This window comes from Callospermophilus lateralis, chromosome 18 (assembly GCF_048772815.1).
Source record: "Callospermophilus lateralis isolate mCalLat2 chromosome 18, mCalLat2.hap1, whole genome shotgun sequence".
Lineage (NCBI taxonomy): Eukaryota > Metazoa > Chordata > Mammalia > Rodentia > Sciuridae > Callospermophilus > Callospermophilus lateralis.
In genome coordinates this window covers 35003163-35022202 of record NC_135322.1, presented here as the reverse complement: position 1 = coordinate 35022202, position 19040 = coordinate 35003163, and positions in this window count along the sequence as shown.

Here is a 19040-nt window from a genome sequence, read left to right as displayed (position 1 = left end):
TGTCACATATTGCAGTTCTTTATCCTGTACTTCTTACATGCCACTTTCTTATGCCACATATAGCACAGTCACTCTGATACAGACTTATAGAAAAGAGGGAGCCTAATAGGCTCAGAGGTGTAATGTTACGTGCCCAAGGTCACACAGCTAATCAGTGACCCAGTTAGGAACTCAACCCCAGTCTGTTGATTCCATTAATCATGCTCATTTCACTCTATCAGGTTGTCCCAACAACATTTCAAACCTAGTGGCCCACCATTAGAGAGAGAGTCCTCCATCTGGAAAGAAATATTGAGCACCAGCTAGCTCTGTGGCAAGCATTGCTTTAGGCACTTAAAAGACATATTAGTGAATAAAATGGACAATTGCCCTCCCATGGAGCTCACCCTCTGCTGGGTGGAAGGGAGGTAGTAAATGGGTCCATAGTGAGGTGAGTTGGAAGGCGGTTTGCCCCACCCCACCCCCACTGGGGCATTTGGCAATGTGCGTGGGCATCTGGTGGGTAGAGGGCCAGGGTGCTGCTGAACATCCCAGAGTGCCCAGCACAAGGCCACCACAAGGCCCCAGATGTCAGGAGTGGGCAAGCCAGAACCCAGGAACCGCAGGGAAACGAAGGAACAGAGGTCAGTAAGACAATAGGCCAGGCAGGGCTTGGGGGTACCCGCCGAGAGTGGGCGCTTCCTGCAGGCGCCCTGAGAAGGAAAGGGAGTTCACTTGGGGTGGCTGTCTCCTGCAGCCCCACCCCCACGGGTACGGGCGCCTGGGAATCAAAGCAGAGCTCTGAGCACTGTCTCACCGCACTCAGAAAGTTGGTTACTTCCTTAAACCGGTCAGGGCTTTCTTCTTTCATGAGAAAACAGTATCCCCTCTTCCCCTTGGGAGTGTCTTTTCACAGTTCAAAAAGAGATAAAAGCGAGAACTAAAACTGCAGTTACCAGCCTGAGTCTTAGGGGAAGTAGATCCCAAATGTCTGGCCCAGACAGAGAGGCCCCTCCACTGGGGTCTGGCTTCCCGGCCAGCCGAGCAGACAGGGGGACTTCACTGTTGGAACTGTGACGCCCCCTAGGCCTGGCCCTGGGGTAACAAAGCCAGCGTCCATCCGGGTACATGTCAGCCTGTGCAGAGGGACTCCCCCGAGGCCCTCAGCTCACCGTCCAACTGGGGTGGCTATTGGTCCTCTAGGGCCTCCCGCCCCCCGCCACTCACTCTTTTTATGTGTTTTAATAATTTATCTGGCCCATTTCTTGGGCTGTAGACTTACAGTGACACATCTTTTTCTTTGAAGATTTCCCATCCTTTGGGGGAGGAGACTGGGAGAGGAAGCGAGGAAGAGATAAGAGAGAGAGATTATAACAAACGGCTGCGTGGGGCTGGGGACGGAGGCCAGCTCAGGTGAGAGCTGTCAGATATAGAGTGGGAGGGGTTTTTTTTTGGGGGGGGTTGTTTTGTTTTGTTTCAAAACCACATCACCCTGGTTGGACGCTTCCACCCCATGCCCAGCCACCAGGTCAGGCTCCTTCAGACTCGCCCCTTCCCGGCTCTGGACAGCTGAGCTCTCCCTCTCCAGCACCTATTGGCCTCCTCTTTCCAAAATGAGGAGGCCAGGCCTCCCTCCAGGAGACCCACTTGAGGCGAGGGGCTTGCGTGACTAGTGTCGCTGGCTGCAGGGCCCAACCCATGGTGGGTTCTCTATTGGGAAGGAGAGGAACCTGCCGTGTCCGCCTCAGCCCCAAGGTGTCAGTAAGGCAGTAGGAGAGCGGCCAAGGAGGGCAATGGGCGTGGGCATCTGGTGGGTAGAGGCCAGGAGGATGCTGAGCATCCCAGACCCAAATCTGTTCCTGGAAAAAAAAAAAAATTCCCCAACCTGAGTTGGTTGCTCGCAGGTCCCTGGAGGTGCCCCGTTTCCTGGTTTTCTGGGAGTCTGGGCATCCTTAAGGGGCCTGGGAGCCTGGTTGGGGTGAGGAGAAGAAGGTGGTGGGGATTTTGGGGATGGCAGCCAGGAAAGGGAAGAGGGAGCTCCCAAGGCCCCCAGGAGTGTGGGGAGAGAGTGACAGACCAGGGCCCTGAGAAGGGGTGCGTCCGGGGAGGTGGGGAGAGCCCAGGCACCCGCAGGGTGGCGGGATCTCTCGTGCCCTTGGCTCAGCTCTGTGCAGTAATCTGCCCCCATTACTCCACCCCCAGCAAAGTCCTGACCACGTCCCTGGCTTTAGTGGCACAGGACAGAATGAAGAAATCAAAAAGATGGCCCCCGGCAGGCCATCGACGGAGGCTAGAGCCACAAGCCATCTTCAGAGGGCAGCTGGTCAGTGAGAGGAAGGGTGGGTGCAGGAGGCAGCCGGGGTGACACTGGCCCGCAGCTGTCCTTGGAGATGAGGACAAGGAGGTTGGACTTCCCGAGGCAAGACGCCCGGGATCCCCAAACCGTGCCATTGGAGCATTCTAGACGGGGGGTGGGTGCTGGGGGGGGCAGAAGAGAGCCGCTGGCCCTTCCTCCAGATGTTGGTGGAGTGGGACTGGATATTTATGGCGCCAGCCTCCCCCCCCCCCCCCCCCCGGAGACCGCTGTTAACAGGCTCAGAGCTCAGCCTTCCTGGGCTCAGCGAGGAGACCCTTCCAGCCGTGGTACCCATCTTTGTCTATTTCCAGACTTCTTTTACTAAAAGAAAAAAAAAAAGCTATCTTTTTAAGCCTTTATTTTCCCATTATGTGCACCTGACCTCAGCCCGATCTCTACACCTATGTCGCTGTCCAAATATCAAAGGAAGGTCCGGCAGATCGGCATTTCCCGGTGCCGTGATGTGCCGTTTTGTGAAAGAAGCGCTGGGCACCCCTGGCTTGGCCAAAGGGAGCCACGCTCTTTTCCTGAAGGCCTGTCCGGGCCTTCGGCGACCCACCAGGCATCCTAGCAGGGTTTCTTAAACTCACCTCGCGAGGAGACCCTCTGGGGGACGTTCCAGTGGGGACAGTATCTCGTGGAACTGCTTTAGAACGGGCTGGACCCCAGTGGCTTACCTCTAAGATTCCTTCCAAGGGCGAGTCCAGGAGCTGGACCAAGAGCCCGGAAGGAAGGACAGCGGTGAGGACAGCAGCCTGGAGAGTCCCCCTGAAGATGGACACCCCCGTGGGCCTACTGGACACGTCTGAGGGCACAGGTGTCCACTCCCAGGCTTCTGAGCATCTGGACACTGCCTCTGGGTTAGTCCCTGGGGCTGCTCAAGGCCTGGGCTGCAGGAGCCGAGTGGGCAGCACTGACCCCTGACCCCGTGGCCTCAGCTGTAGGGATCCCTTGCTCCTGAGTCTGAATGGTCAGAATCTCTTTGCAGAATTTTAACAGGCCTAGGGCCTGGGGCAGTGCCAGGGGCTACAGCCACTAGGGGTCCGCGTGGGCTAATGAACAAACAGAAGGAAGCAGGGTGGGGACAGAAATGGCAAGCCACGCGGACAGACAGACAGACCGTCTTGGTCCCTGATAGACCCTTAGTCTCCCGTCTTGGGCTGGTTGTCAAGTAGCCTGGCCAAGGGCTCCTCGGAACTGAATGGGCATGTGAGGTCACTGGGGCCGATTAAAATGGGGCGTGAGCAGGGCCTGAGAGGCTGCGTTCCTGACCAGACCCAGGTGAGACTGACCCCGGGCACCCCGGGCTCTGGAAAGGTCAGCCTTCTCTGGGTCGCTACCGAGGTCATGGAGTTGCCTCTACGCTGCTGTGTCCATTGCAGCACTGGGCAGGTGAGGGTGGACTCGCACTTGGCTTTAGCTTTACCCAAGTGAGAGGGTTGGGACCTGGAGCAACAGGACTGGTGCGTTGAAAACAGAATGTGGATAGAGGGGTGATGGCAGGAGGCCAGGCCTGGGAGGATGAGGGTTTAGACCAGGGTGACGACCTCGGAGGGGCTGGAAGGAGTAGGTGCTGAACGTGCCTTGAAGTTGGAGGCTACAGGATGAGCCAATACGTGAGGCCTGGGGTGGGAGAGAGAGGAGTCAAGGACAGTGCCCAGGTTGGAGACTGAGCAACCAGTCTCCAAAGGGCGGAGTTGCCATTAACTGGGCAGAAGAAGCCTGTTGGGGGAGCCATTTGCAAGGCAGGGCAGTTGAAGAGCTCCACCATGTTGGACCGGAGCCCCCCAGAGCGCAGGTGAGCAGCGGGCAGACAGGTCTGCAGCTGCTCAGAAGCACGCTGCCAGCAGGTGTCATGAGCTATAGGTGGAACTTACATCCAGACCCCAGAGGTGGTCCCTGGGGCGTGGGAATAGAGCCCCGGGGCCCTGCGAGGCTGGAGATGTTGCCCGTCCAATCAGCCACGCTGCCCATCTCCGCAGCTCAGCACGACAGTGGCCTCCTACCCAGCATTCCGTCGCCATGGGGTCCCCTGCTGGAGAACCCCTTTCCCCATACCTGCAGGCCACCCCTCTCCTCCCGCAGCCCCTGGGCAGGCGGCTTCCTGGCCGCCCATCTGAACTCCCAGTGCTTCTTTGTTCCAAGCAGCGCTGGAGAGAGGAACGATGTGTGTGTGGAACCCAGGACGCCCGCGGGGGCTGGGTGCCAGCTCTCTCTGACGGAGGTCACAGCGCAGCACCCCGCCCTGCACAGTGGGCCCGACCCCAGGTCCCTCCCCTCGGTGCCCACCTTGCCGGGCACACAGCAGCGGGGTTTGGAAAGGTCGCCGTAGCTCTGAGTGGGCCGACCCACAGGCCTGGCCAGAGGTGACACCATGGCCTGCGACATCTTTGGGCTTCCCCCAAGCACCTGCGCCAACACACACACACACACACACACACACACACACACACACTCACACACGCAGCCCACTCCAAGCTGCCCGAGCCTGAGTCGCACGCACCACCCCGGCAAGGGCAGAAGGGCACACAGAGGCCACTGCTCCAGCCCCTGGCCCCTGTCATCCGTTTCCTCTGAAACCAAGAGGGTCGGGCGTTTTCTTCTCTGCAGAACCAGGAATTCTCCACTGGCACCTCCCAGCAGGCAGCCCGGGTGCATCCTCCACCTGAAGCCTCTTTAACCTCATCTTCTGCGACTTCTCCGGGTGACAAGTATCTTTGTGCGGCGCCCCCTCCCTCCCTCCCTGGATTCTAACTCTCTCGCAGGCTTCCGTCTGCACAAAGGGACCATTGAGAGGCGGGCTGTGGGGCGCCGGCTTTGATCTGGGCTTCTAATAACGTGTGTGTTTGTGTCCCAAAGCAAGGCAGCAGCCTGGCGGGCCCACGGAGGCGGGGGCGGGAGAGAGAGTCGGTAGGTGGCACCCCCGAGGCTTGGTCGGGAGCATGGGCACATGTGGAGGGCATCCCCCAGGATTCTCCCTGGTGAGGGACCCCGTTCCCCGGGTGAAGACCCGGGCACCCTAATGACTTGCCGAACGGAGACCCAAGAGGTCAGCAGCACCCCTCTTAAAGGAGTGCACCCCAGCAGTCTCAAGTTCACCCCAGAAGGGGCGGGACACTAAGCCAGGGACTTGGTAATGGACCGGGTGACGCCGGCCCAGCGTCAGGAACATGAATACCAGCTACCAGCTGAGGGCCCACGGCTGCCCCATCTTCTGATTTCTCAAGAGCAGTTGGAAATGCCGTTTCCTAAGTGCCATCCCCCCATTTTCCAATGCTGGCAGCCGAGTTTGGAAAACGTGCATCGAGGTGTGGGTAAACGGTGTAGGTAAACCGTCCTGGAAGCCAGCTCCTGGCCGCTGTTCTGCCTGCTGCTTCAGGGAGCTCCCGCCTGCCAAGATGCCCCTGGGGGCAGGGAAGGCCGATGAGTCAGATGGGCGTGACAATGCCAGGCTGGCACCTGCTGCCCACTGTCCCCCTAGGACCCCGCTGCCTTCCGTTGCTCCACCAGGCTCTCCACAGATCGGTGCCTGGTGCTGCCCACGAGCCAGGGCCGGCAGGGCTGGGCACGGAGGGCGCAGGCACCGTGAGGTCCACCCAGGAAGATGGACATACAAGAAGCTAAGCGGTACTGAGGGCCACTAGGGCCAGGCTCTGTTGAGGTGCTAAACGTGGTTTGTTATCCCAAGCAACCCCAAGGGAGAAGGGACTAGCCTGCCGTCCCCACCTCGCCTAAGAGGAACTGGGCTCACGGAGAGCAATGAGGCGTCTCAACAAAGCAGCAGAGACCAGATCCTAACCCCACTGCTAGTCAGCCCAGCTCCCTAATGAGGCCACCACTCTCCACGGTCCCATAGGTTGCAAGATGGGTTACTCAGGCTTATGCCACTTAACTCCTGCAGTTGTGCATAATCTGTCAACCCTGCATGCCAACCCTGTGGTCAGACAGACAAATTACAACAAATTGGGCCCTTGTCAAGGTGCATAGAAAGCCCTGGGGCTTAGCCTCGGAATGTGGGGGCGGGGCTTCCCTGAGAGCCCTCCCCCCAGCGCAGGTCTTGCTTCTGGCAAAGAAACATATTCCTCCCTCCTTCGCCAGACCTTCTGCCTCCCGCAAGTGTCCGAGAGAAGCAAAGAACTGAAGAAGAGTAGCACTTCCCGGCTCCACCGTTTGTCCTCGGTTTCCTCATCTGTCAAACTATCCCCGCAGGTTACTGCTAGGAAATGAGCCAAACATGCCTGAAATGACAGGTCAGGGATTCAAGGCTAAGCAAAGCGACGGTGGGTGATCTCCTCGCCCTCCAGCTGGGTGACCTCGGCCAGCCACTCACCTTCATGGCTTTCGTCTGTGAAACGGTGGAGCGTGGGTTCTCAGTAGGCTCGGCTGCCTTAGTGCGGTCTTGTCATTATAATCATCTCTATGGCTTCCTACAGAGGGAACCCAGCTCAGGAGGGGCTGCCTGCATACAAACTTCCATGGCTCCCACGTTCTTTAGGCATCAGGCCAACTGCTTCCAGGAACTCGCTGGCTGCGCAGGACAGCTCACCTTTCCAGAAGCATCTGCCACACAGAAGCAAGGTGACATTAAAGTGAGACGGACCACACGGCCTGTGCCGTCCATCCCCAGTTGCTGGTGCCTTGAGCAGGGGAGAAGGGAGCGAGGGCAGGCCCAGGTCAAGACCCCCTCCTGGCCTCGGTTCTCTCCTGGGAAGGTGCTGGGGAAATTGCCAAAGAAAGCGCCAGTTCTTCTGCTCTTAAAGAACTGTGGAATGTGCTAGAATATCGAAAGCCAGTGCCGGGACGTCCACGCTCTCCCTCGTCTGGACTCCATCCTCTGGCCAGCCCCTCAGCGGCCTCCAGAGTCCGTGTCCTCTCTCTGCTGCTCCCCACCTGCTGTCCCAGATCCTGGCTCCCTCCAACCCCAGTCCCACACAGAGGCCACTCTCCCCGCACCAGTAGATGGAGCCCTGGCGGGGTCCCACCTGCTCCCCACGTGGTTAGGAGAAGCAGGTCTTCCCCACCCTGCTCTTTCCCAACAGCCCCCTGGGGAGTTCCAGGCCAGCAACAACAACAGAAATAGGTGCCAGGGTTTGAATATGGCGTGTCCCCAGCGGTTCATGTGCCCAACAGCCGGGTCCCTGGGGTGGGGGGTGGGCGTCGTGAAGTTGGAGTGGTGGAACTTTGTAGAGGTGGAACCCAGCCAGGCGCAGTGGCACACGCCTGTCATCCCAGGAGCTCAGGAGGCTGAGGCAGGAGGATCACAAGTTCAAAGCCAGCCTCAGCAACTTGGGGAGGTCCTCAGCAACTCAGTGAGACCCTGTCTCTAGATAAAATTTAAAAAGGGCTGGGGATGTGGCTCAGTGGTTGAGCACCCTGGGATTCAATCCTCAATAAGAAAAAAAAAAGAGGTGGGACCTAGTGCAAGGTAATTAGATCCTGTGGGTACCACTCTTGGAAGAGCTTACTGTCACTCCTGCAGGACTCCAATAAGTTCCTGCAAGAGTCAATTGTTATAAGAGGAGCAGGTGTGGCCCTGAGTCCCCACTGGCTTCCTATCTTACCATGTGAATTCTCTGTCCCTCACCATGATGTCATCCACCATGTTGTGATGCAGCCAAGGAAGCCCTCACCAGAGTTCAAACACAGGACTGGCTGATTTTGCACTCTCCGTCTCCAAAACTGTGAGTTAAATAAACCCCTTTTCCTTATAAAATATCCAGCCTCATTTATTCTGTTATGGCAACAAATTAATATAATAGGAAAAGAAGGGCTGAGGCTGGGGTTTTCAGAAGGAGCAGGAGCAGAGCTGCTTTTATGTGGCCACTCCTCAAAGATCAACCCTCGACCAAGCTGACCAGAGGACCAACTCTGTGACTGTACCCACCATGACTGCGCTGAACACCCCCTTCACCTCACACGGGTGACCCCTGGAGGGGCTTCCGTTAAGCTTCCAGGCATCTATGCAGGCACCAAATGGGGTGTGCTTGCGGCACTGCTGAGATGAATCCAGTCTTGAGGGGATCAGGTGCAGAGGGGAGGTGCTGCCTTGCACACATCCCAATGTTTCAGATCAGGGTCAACAATGAGCCAAGGTGGGCAGTGCTTGGCACAGAGTCTGGCAAAGAGCAGGCGTGAAGTAAAAGTAGTTGTTATCTTTATTTGCAATGAAAGTGTCATTTTTTGGTGACTTTTTGGTCATAAAGTACAGTGACTAAAATCGACTGAAACTAACCCAAGCAAAAAGGGACTTTCTGGGCTCACCTGACTGTCAGGGCAGGTCATGGAAAAGTTCAGGTTTATAACCTAACAATCTTGGAGTGGGAATGAAATGAGAGCCGTTATTCCCCAGCTCTGGTGAGCAGCATCCTGGGTAAGGACTCTGATTGGTCCAGTTTGGGTCATGCGCACATTCCTGGGCCAATCACCACAAGAGTTTGACTGGTCCAGCTTGAATCAGATGCCCAGCCCCTGTGGCTGGATTGAGCTGATGGGCAGCCCCGTGCCAACCAAGTACTGGATGAGCAGGAGCAAGGGCCCCAGAGGAGGGAGTGGGAAGGGGAGCGACCGTCCTGGAAACTGGACGCCTCCAAGGCACAGGACTTGGGGTCTGTCAGAGAGGGATCAGCCCCCAGGAAAAGTCTCAAGCTAGAGAAGAGCTTGCCTAGGGTCCCAGGGTTTCTTAGTGGTGGCCCTGCAAGGGCTCAGTCTGCAGGTATCTGCCCCCACAGTTTCCCCGAAGGCAGAGAAAGACCAACCAGGGACAGAGCTCATGTTTCCTGCAGTGGAGCCAGCCGCGGGCCTTCCCCCGCCCCCCACATCCAGAACCAAGCTGGTCTTTGGGTCTTCGAACGGGTGAACCTGACCATTCACCCTCGACTCTTGTCAAGGAAAAGGAAGGAGAGAATGAACAATCTGAGGAGCAAGTTAGCAACCATCCGTCCTTGTTCCTAAACATGGGTAACGTTGAGATCAAAAGCCCCTGGTCTGAGGGAATCTGGCCAGGTGAGGGGTGACCGCCCTCCACGGCCAGGCCCTGGCGAGGCTCAGGAGGATGGCTCTTGGATTCTCGCCCATTAAGTGGAACCAGAAGACCTCCTTCACCAGACATCTGCAAGAGCTTAACTAACTCTTCGAGGTAACCAGAGGCCCGTCTCTGTCCATCTCCCTGATCCAATCATCTCCATCCTCTCCTGACTTCTGAACGCTCTTCTCTCGGGAAGATCCAGTATTTTTCCCTTTCTGCCTTGTCTGCTGTCAAACTTACCTGTCCTCTTCAGTTGTAGAGAAGCCCAGCTGGTCTGACCGGCTGCTACCTGCTGGGGTGATGGTTAGGATCCTGGGCAAAGGGGCTGACCAGCCTTCCCCCACAGGAAGCAATTTACTACCTAACAGAGGGGTTGTTCCAGGTTAGAACCCCATAAACTCCACAGCTAACTCTAGGGTTTGAAGTGACCATCCAAGAAAAAAGCCGTCATGGTGAGACTTTCAGGGCCTCCCCGATTCTCCTTGCACAATTCCCTCTTGGATCTGCATCCCCTCCCTCTGTACGGCCACTCCCAGGTGTGATTATTAAAGTAGTTAAATTACTCATCACCCCCCCTGTGGAACCCTTGGGTCTGGGCTGGCCCTGGGACCGCCAGACCAACAGACCATAACAGAAGTGAGACTGAACTAGGGCTGGACCTCTGAGAAAGGCAGCTTTTATTTTTCCTCCCCCTTGAAATGCTCATTTCTGGAACATTCCTTCTCAGAACCAGCTGCTATGCTGGAAGTCCAAGCCATGTGGGAAAGTCGTCCATGTGTTTCAGTCAACAGCCCAACTGAACTCCCCACAGCCAGCCAGCAGCAAGAGCCAGCCACGGGAGTGCACCATCTTGGACGTCTAGCACCGACGAGTCACCAAGTGACTGCAATCCCAGTGGACGTGACGTGGAGCAGAACTACCCCACTGAGACGGGTCCATCCCCAAAGTCACGAGAGCTAACAAAACAGGTGTGCATGAACCCACTGAGTTCCGTGGTGGTTGGCTACACAGCCACAGGTGTCAGAATGCCAGACTCGAGTTCTCGCCACTGCCTATGTCAGTTACAACAGTTTACCAACTAGCTAATCCCCAGATCCCGTGGCCACCCATCCCCAATACCGATCACATCATTCTTCTACTCATGAGCCCCCAGTGGCTTCTCGTGGTCCATAGCACAGTCCTTACCCCCGTGGATGCACATCAGAACCACCAGGTGGTCTTTTTCAGAACATAGATATTCTGCTCAAAGACTTGGTCAAGGTATCAGATTACAAAAACAAAATAATAATGGGGGGAAAATGGCATGATAGATTACATTATTTGCCCAAAATTCTTCCTTGTCTACTTCTATGATTTACCCTGAGCAGAAGGGACATTCATGAGTTGGACTTGGCCATGAGATTCATTCTGTTCAATTAACTATGGGTAGAAGTGACACAGTGTCGGTTCCAAGCGGAGGCCTTAGGTGACATTGCATAGTTCCTCTCCTCCCTCTTGCACTCCTGCTATTCTGCATGAAAGACTTTGCCACAGACAGACGCTGCCCCTTCAGCCTGCGTCCTGCAATGAGGAACATAAAGAATAGACCTAAACCCAGGCCCTGTCCTGGACCACTCAACCAACACTAGTCAGGTGCCTCCGAGTCACCCCCAGCTGATTTGCAGACCTGTAGTGAGAAAAATTATGTTTGTTGTCACAGGCCCTGGGGCAGGGGATCACCTGTTATGCAGCATCATTGCAATAAGAACTGACTGATACAGCAGGTGGCCAGAGCATATGCCTGATCAAGAACCACGAGACAAAAGAGAAAATCCAAAACCAGTCCGCCAGTCAAGTGCTTTGTGGTCTGGCTCCCATGTGTGTCTAGCGTCATCTCCCAGCTTCTGAACCACAGTTCTGGGTGCTAACACCGACCCCAACCCTGATCAACCCTCACAGACAAGGGACGCAGAGGCGGCTGTCAAACCCAACTGAGAAAATGGACAGAGAGCAGTAAGAGTCAGGCACCTGGCCAGAGGAGGTCCAGGTATGGTGGAAAGAGTGGCCACACCTGGGTGCTGCACACCAGAGACTGGACCCTGAAGCCGTTGCTGGCTCACAGGGGACCTCCAGCTCTCCCTGCTTCTTTGGGAAGGGAAGCACCCGTTGGCCCTGTGACATCCTGGCCATCGTGGGGAACGAGAGCAGATACACAACTCCTAAAGGGGCCTGGTCACGTGCCAGTTAGCCCAAATCCCCACAGACACCCCCCCGTAGCTTCACTTACCTACAAATGTGAACTGAGTTCAGACTCTTAGTGCCATGTGAATCTTTCTCAAATAAGTCTACAAAATATATTTTAATTTTTTAAATTGGTTTTATTTTTTAAATACATGACAGAAGAATGCATCACAATTCTTATTACACATATAGAGCACTTTTTCCTATCTCTGTTTGTATATAAAGTATGTTCACACCACTTCATGTCTTCATACATGTACTTGGGGCAATGGTGCCCATCACATTCCTCCATCATTGCTAACCCCCTGCCTCCTCCCTTCCCCTCCCACCCCTCTGCCCTGTCTAGAGATCCTCTATTCCTCCCATGCTCCCCTTCCCTACCCCACTATGAATCAGCCTCCTTATATCAGAGAAGGATTTGTTTTTTGGGGATTGGCTAACTTAACATCATCCTCTCTAACTCCATCCATTTACCTGCAAATGCCATGGTTTTGTTATTTTTTATTGCTGAGTAATATTCCATTGTGTATATATGCCACATTTTCAATCCACTCATCTACTGAAGGGCCTCTGGGTGGGCTCCATAGTCTAGCTCTTGTGAGTTGTGCTGCTGTAAACATGGATGTGGCCGTGTCCCTGTAGAATGCTGTTTCTAAGCCCAGGGCTCACTAAGGCCCCTTTGATAGCTGTTTCAGTAAGTGCAGGCCCTTTCTTGACCAGCTGGGAAGCCACCCCCTCCGGGAGGCCTTCCCTGGTCTCCAGCTGCACCCAGCAGCACAGACACACTCAGGTCCCTGTTTTCGCTGACACAGAGCAGGAACTAGAGTCCTCTGCAGCTGTGGGAGGCCCGAGGCCCCCCGGCTGAGGTCAGCGCCGGTGCCTTTCAGGGTCCAGAAGAGGAGAGAAGACCCGACCGAGCAGGTGGGAGTTTGGCCAGCTGTGACCCCCAGGCTGCCTTTAGACCCTCCCACGTGGGCCACCAGGAAAGCCGCTCCCTTCCCTCCACTGGTGAAATGCCCCCTGCAAAGGTCCTCAGGTGGGACTGTGAACCAAAGCTCCCGGGTTTGGAGCTGCGCATCTCCAGCCTCAGGGTGTGCAGCCTCCGGGTGCGCAGGGTGCTCAGTGAACCTGCGGCTCCAAGGAGAGCGCCCCCACTAGTGGGCGAGCTCACCCACCAGCACGCTGCGCCAGCCCTCCTCCTCTGTGAAGGCCATTTTCCACTCAAGTCCAGTCTGTGGGCGAGTGACCCCCGGGGTGCTCCCCCCACATCTCCTGCGTCCCTGTCCCCGGGTGTGTTTTGACACCCACAGCCGGGGCCTGTGTCTCGCGGCCAGAAGGCCTCGCTTGGCCTCGGGAGACCTCAGAGACGGCAGGCCGTGCTTTGCGTGGCCTCCCTCCACCCCTTCGCCACGGTCACCCCCTGCACGTCTCAGCGTCGGCCTCTGGAGAACCACCTAAAATGACTGAGAGGGAGGGACAGCTGCACAGTGAAAAAGGGCCCCCGGCGGCTGTGACCCTCCCTCTCCCCCAAGAGCCCCTTGTGCACCTGGATCATCCCACGTTTCCTAGGAGGAAGTTTTGTCCCCGTTTTAAAGATGGAGACGCTGATGCTCAGAGCCGTCCAGGAACTTGCCCGGGGATATGTAGTTAATAGGAGTGAGCCGCGGCGTCCCCCCATGGTTAAGTCACAGCCTCCCGTTGGAAAGATGCCATCGATAAGGTGTTCCTCCTGGGAGTGGAAACCTGAGAAAGAAACGTCTGTGGAGCAAATGAATAAAGGCAGTACCCACTGGGCGTGATGGGGGTCTGCACACGCAGCCTGGGCCTGGGGGCTGGGGAAGGGAGAGCCGGGTTTTCACCCAACCCTGACTCCCGTTTGCTGTGTACCACTGGGCAAGAGTCAGCCCTCCCAACCCCGCCTCTCCTTTGGTAGAATGAGAGGGTCTCTTAGGTCCTTTTAGGCCCAACATATTCAGAAATTTGGGAGAAAAATGTAAGGACCTGGCCTGGGTCACAAGCCCAGGTCGACCAAGCAGGAGGCGGCGGCCACCCGGGTGCAAGGCTACGACGTGGTCCTCTCTGGGCTTCGGCATGAGCCTCTCCTTGAAGCTAAGAGCTCTCAGATGCTACTCTTCTAAAATTTCCATTTGTTCTTTTTAGTTATACACGACGTGGAGTCGACTTTTACATCTTTACACAAACATGAAGTACATCTCATCCTAACTAGGTTCCCAGTCTTGCAGATACACACGATATTGAGTTATTGTGGTGTATTCATATATGCCTAATCCAGTGAACCTCTATTCTTCCCTCCCCCACCCCTTATTGTGTGTTAGACTCTACATATCAGAGAGGACCTTTGACCTTTGGGTTTGGGGGACTTATTTCACTTAGTGGGATGTTCTCCAGTTCCATCCATTTACTGGCAAATGCCATAATTTCATTCTTCTTTATGGCTGAGTAATATTCCACTGTGTGTGTGTGTGTGTGTGTGTGTGTGTGTGTGTGTGTGGAGAGAGAGAGAGAGAGAGAGAGAGAGAGAGAGAGAGAGAGAGAGAGAAAGATCACAATTTCTCTATCCATTCATCTGTTGATGGGCGGCTAGAATGGCTCCATAGCTCAGCCATTGTGAATTGGGCGTCTATAAACATGGACTGCGTCGATGGCTGATTTCAAATGACAGTGGCTGTCAGTCACAGTGGCTGTGTCACTGTGGTACGCTGATTTTAAAGGTGCTACATTTGTACTATTTCCACTTTTTCCTTTCTTGATCCTAAATCACCATTGGAAAAGGAACTGCTCCTGTCCCCAGTTTCCATTCTCCCTTTATTCTCTTTACCACAGAATGTCCACACAGCTAGACACTGCACCCTGCAGCCTCTCTGGCGGCCAAGAGTGGCCCCTTGTGATGGACGTGAGCCCACGTCACGGGTGCCAGCCCTCCGTCTTCCCACCGACTCTTTATAGGTGGGAACACAGACACAGCGTGGATCCGGCCCTAACCCTGGGGAGGGCGGAGAACAAGACAGGCGTCCCTTGAGTCCCTGACACACTGCACTGGAGTCAAACCCCCTCTCGGACCACTCCCTGGAGTTTCACGTGTAAGAAACAATCCTCTACCTTGTGGCTGGGCTTGGGGGATTGTCCTTGTCCCTGACTGTGACCGCACCTCTTCCTCATCTCACACCCAGACACCTCACCAGCCAGGAGCTAATCTCCACCAAACAGACGGGAAGGCCGGGAGACGTAGGCCGGGGAGCCATGGCCTTTACTGCTCTCCCACTCCGTCCAGGCACCGGTGTCCACTGTCTTGAGGGCTTGGATGTTAGCACTGAAAACAAACCTTGAAGTGACAGATGCGCTTCATTCGTTCTTGAGAAAACGCCTGGCGGTGCCTTAAAGGGAAGGATAGGATTTTTCTCCGTCTTCCCACGGCCGCCCAGGTGAAAGCGGGTGTGGTCACCAGGTCAGGACACAGGGAAATGCTGGTCCCACAGAATATAGACACGGATTGTACCCGAGCGTGGAGTGATGAGCACATTCGTAATGTCCCTGCCGCGAGGACATCTTAGGTGACACGGCCTCTTTTTCTGGGTCTTGCTTTACGGCAGGAGCACCCCAGCCTGACACGTGCTGCCACACTAGCAGATGTGCCCGCCATTGTCCTTGCACCCTTGCAGATATGAGCCCCGGGAAAGGGACAAATACCGCCTCAGCTTTGTTATGAAAATACCCCTGACCTGTGCGGCCCGAGGGGCCCGGGGACCTCCCGGCATTCACAGGCCTCGCTTTGATGAGCGCTGCCTTTTGTCACAAGCACCCAAGTGCGCACACGCACGTGCGCGCACACACGAGCCCACAGAACTTCTCTCACGTGACCTTTGAAAGGGCATCTGAATATCAAAAAGAGGAAGGACGTCATCTAGGGAGAGAGGGTGCCTCATGAGCACGGGGACAGTCAGCTCTAGGAACAGCTCACGGCATTGTCCTCCGCTGCCCGGCTTCTGTGGCCAGGGGCAGAGGCTGGCCTGGAGGCTGCTGCTTGGAAAACGCGTCCAGCCCGATGGGCCCCTCCTGGTGCAGAAGAGAGCAGCTCTGCCCGCACGGGGGGAGCCCCGGGGCGGCACACAGCTGGAGAGGGCTCTGCAGACAGGGCACCGGCCCCAGGAGGGCTTGGACCCCATCCCAGCCCTCCCAGGGCAGCTGGACGCATGACTGCCCACTCAAGCCCCAGCAAGGTCAGCGTGGGAGCCGCTGAGACCCATGGGTGGAGGCCGCAGCCTCCTCATGAGGAGCCTTCTGGAGAAGGGGCTTTGTTCACTGGCCACACGGCCGGGCCCTGCCCATCGCGGCCTCCACGGCCTGAGTCCCTGGGGGAGGCTTGTGCGCACGCTGCCGCCACCCACAGCCACACTCGGCCCGCACCTGGTACTCGGATCCTCCTCACCGCCCAGTCCGCCGCCCTCTGCTCACCACCTTGCCACGGCCATGTCCCCTGGGGACACCCATGAAGACCAGGGCCCGAGGGCCTGGGCAGCCACCCGCGGGAAGTCCCTTCTCATCTAGCGCTCAGCTCCCAAGTTGAAGGAGGGAGAAGAGGATCGGGGAGGACGCTCCTCCGCAGGCAGCAGATGACGGGTGTCCACCACGGGGTGCGGGGGTCTGGGACCCCCAGGACCAAGGCCCTGGGGTTGGATGTGACCGTGAGGGGGCACCTTGAGGGGGTGGGGCATGCAGGAGGGACGACTCGGGGGTGAAGGACGTGCTAGCCGCAAGGACGGTGACAGTGCTGAACAGATTCAGTCTAGAAGATTCTCAGAGGCCCCCAAGGGGCACATAACTGCTGCATGACCCCCCCCCAGCAGGACCGCGCTGGTGGCCTCTAGAGAACAAAGACGATTCTGAGGGTGGCTGTGAGGGTGGGATAAGATCAGCCCGGGGTTCGGTGGGCCTCGTCCGATCAGTGGAGACCCCCACGGAACAGACAGGCTGAGGACTTGGACATCCTGCCTCCGGACTTGGACCGAATCACCAGTTCTTCTCGGGCCTCGAGCCTGCTGGCTTTCAGACTGGCACACACGCCGTCGCCTCTCCTGGTCCTCGGTCTTCAGGCTCAGACTGGAAAGACCCGGGGGTCCCTGGGGTCTCCAGTTTGCACACCACCACTCTGCACACGACTCCTCAGCCTTCCACTTGTGTGAAGTGATTCCTTATTTGTGCATTTGGTTCTGTTTCTCTGGACAACTGTGCCTACCTCGGAGCCTTGTGATAATCCACAGGAGCCGCACTCAGGTCGGGCGGGGACCCGCTCTGTGCTCACGCTCTCTCTGGAGCACGCTTCTCTGCTGCCACTTCCTCTGCCACACCATGACGTCCTGCGTCACCTGCAGCCGGGGGAATGGGGCCGGCTGCCTATGGACTGAGACCCCGGAAACCAGGAGCCCCCAAATACACTTTCCCTTCTCTAAAGTTGTTCTGGTCAGGTCTTTAGTGGCGGCAGAAAAAAAATAGCTCAAAACACCAGCCTCGCACCTGCTGGGCAGGGCCTCACCACGGAGCTGCGGACGGCCTCGGCCTGCCCGGCCTCTGTCCTTCTCTTCTCTCGGTGTCTCTCTGTCTCCGTCTCACCCTCTGGGTCACTGGGCATCCCAGGGAGTGAAGCTGGGCTGCAGTCAGGAGCACAAACCCTTTGCCAGGGGAAATGCCCTGAAAGGTCCACACGGGGGGACATAGGCTCTCTGGGGAGGCCCCGGATGCCCACCAGCCGCACCTGCAAGGGAAGGAAGCAGGATTGGGCCGGGGGAGACTTGGTCACCACACAGAGCCCACAGCGTCTCAGCCAACTCCAAAGACTGCCCACTAAGGGAGCCGGCCATTGGCCAGGTGCCTCCTGGGAAGGACGAGGCCTGACTTGAGAGCGAAGGCCAATCCTAGGCGCTGCCCTGAGGCGCCTGCTGCATGCTTCCCAAAGCTGGTTCAGGAGTTCTCTCAAAGGGAGCCCAGGGGCGCAGCTCTGTGACTGCCATGCTGGACACACAGTGTCCTCTTCATTTTGTCCTGTTTTGGGCCAGGCATGTATAGGTGCGTCGAATGCCCACGTGAGATGCCTATAATACTGGTAACGTTGACGCCCGGGCGTGACACTCATTGTGTGCTTACAGGACGACCAATTGCTAAGGTCTCTGCCCGTAACACCACACTGAATCATGACATTGACCCTGCGCAGGTAGGAACTGACCACTATCCTCCTTTTTTAAATAAGGGGACTGAGGTTCAGAGAGGCCCTCTGTGCTGCCCTAGTTCTCACAGCGTGTTGGACCTGGGACCAGGATCTCAACCTGATCTGGAGTCTGACTTAGAAGCCTACGTGAAGAGAAGAGCAAGCGCCTGCAGCTCTTAGCTGCTCCTATCCCAGGGGCTGCGTAGGCAGATCCCCACGAGATGAGCACCAGCTTAAATCTGCAGACAAAAGAGCCTTGACCACCCTCCAGATTGCTAGAAAGGGCAGGGACCCTCCTCAATGTACTTCGTATCTAATCTAATCCATCTACTTGTATCTAATCCAGCAATAGAGCTGCCACTTGAGCAGGCAGAGGTGTGACTCCATGAACCCAACTCCGAGGCACGTGACCTTAGAAGCCTGTGACCACGTGTGTGTCTCTAAAGTCGCCTCCAGGGTGCCCTCCTGGATTTGCTTGTCCTGGCTCAGCTGAGGCTGGCTGGACCTCCCGGGCAGTGCTCTAAGAGCTAAATCAGAGTCACAAGTGCAGACTGCCCTGCCCCAGGTCCCCTGCCCTCCCCCCGGCACTTGGAGGAAGCAAGACGGTTCTTGGGAGTCTTGGTCTCTTCTTATAAAAAAAAAAGCCACTTCTTCCATCACTGAGCAGACAGGAGCAAGGCCGTGTCCCAGCCTCTACTGGACGCCATTTGGACACAAGTGGATGTTGAGTCAACCCAAGTGAGTTGAAGCCAATAATCAGAAAAACATAAAGGAACCCCATGCAGAGGGAGGGCGGCCTCCTCTATAGTAAACAGGACAGGGAGGTCCAGGCTGCCCCCGGGCAGCGTCCCTGGAGGCTGGAAGCAGGGCCCCTTGCAGGGAGGAGGAGGGAATGAGGATTATTCCTGCCGCCTGGGAAGCGGAAGTGCAGGACCCATCGGAGGCGGCTCCTGGGAGAGGTGGGCTGAGGAAGAGGACTCCTGCACCCCAGGGGGACGCTGCTGAGGGATCCTGGCCCACATGGAGCAAATCTGAAGTAGGACAGAATAAATAGTCTTTCCCCAGGTTTCTCAGGTGAATGGAAGCTCTAATTTAAAGGGGGTAAAAGTGACCTGGGCGCAGTGGCGCACACCTGTAATCCCAGAGGCTCGGGAGGCTGAGAAAGGAGGATCGCAAGCTCAAAGCCAGCCTCAGCAAAAAGTGAGGTGCTCAGCAACTCAGTGAGAACCTGTCTCTAAATA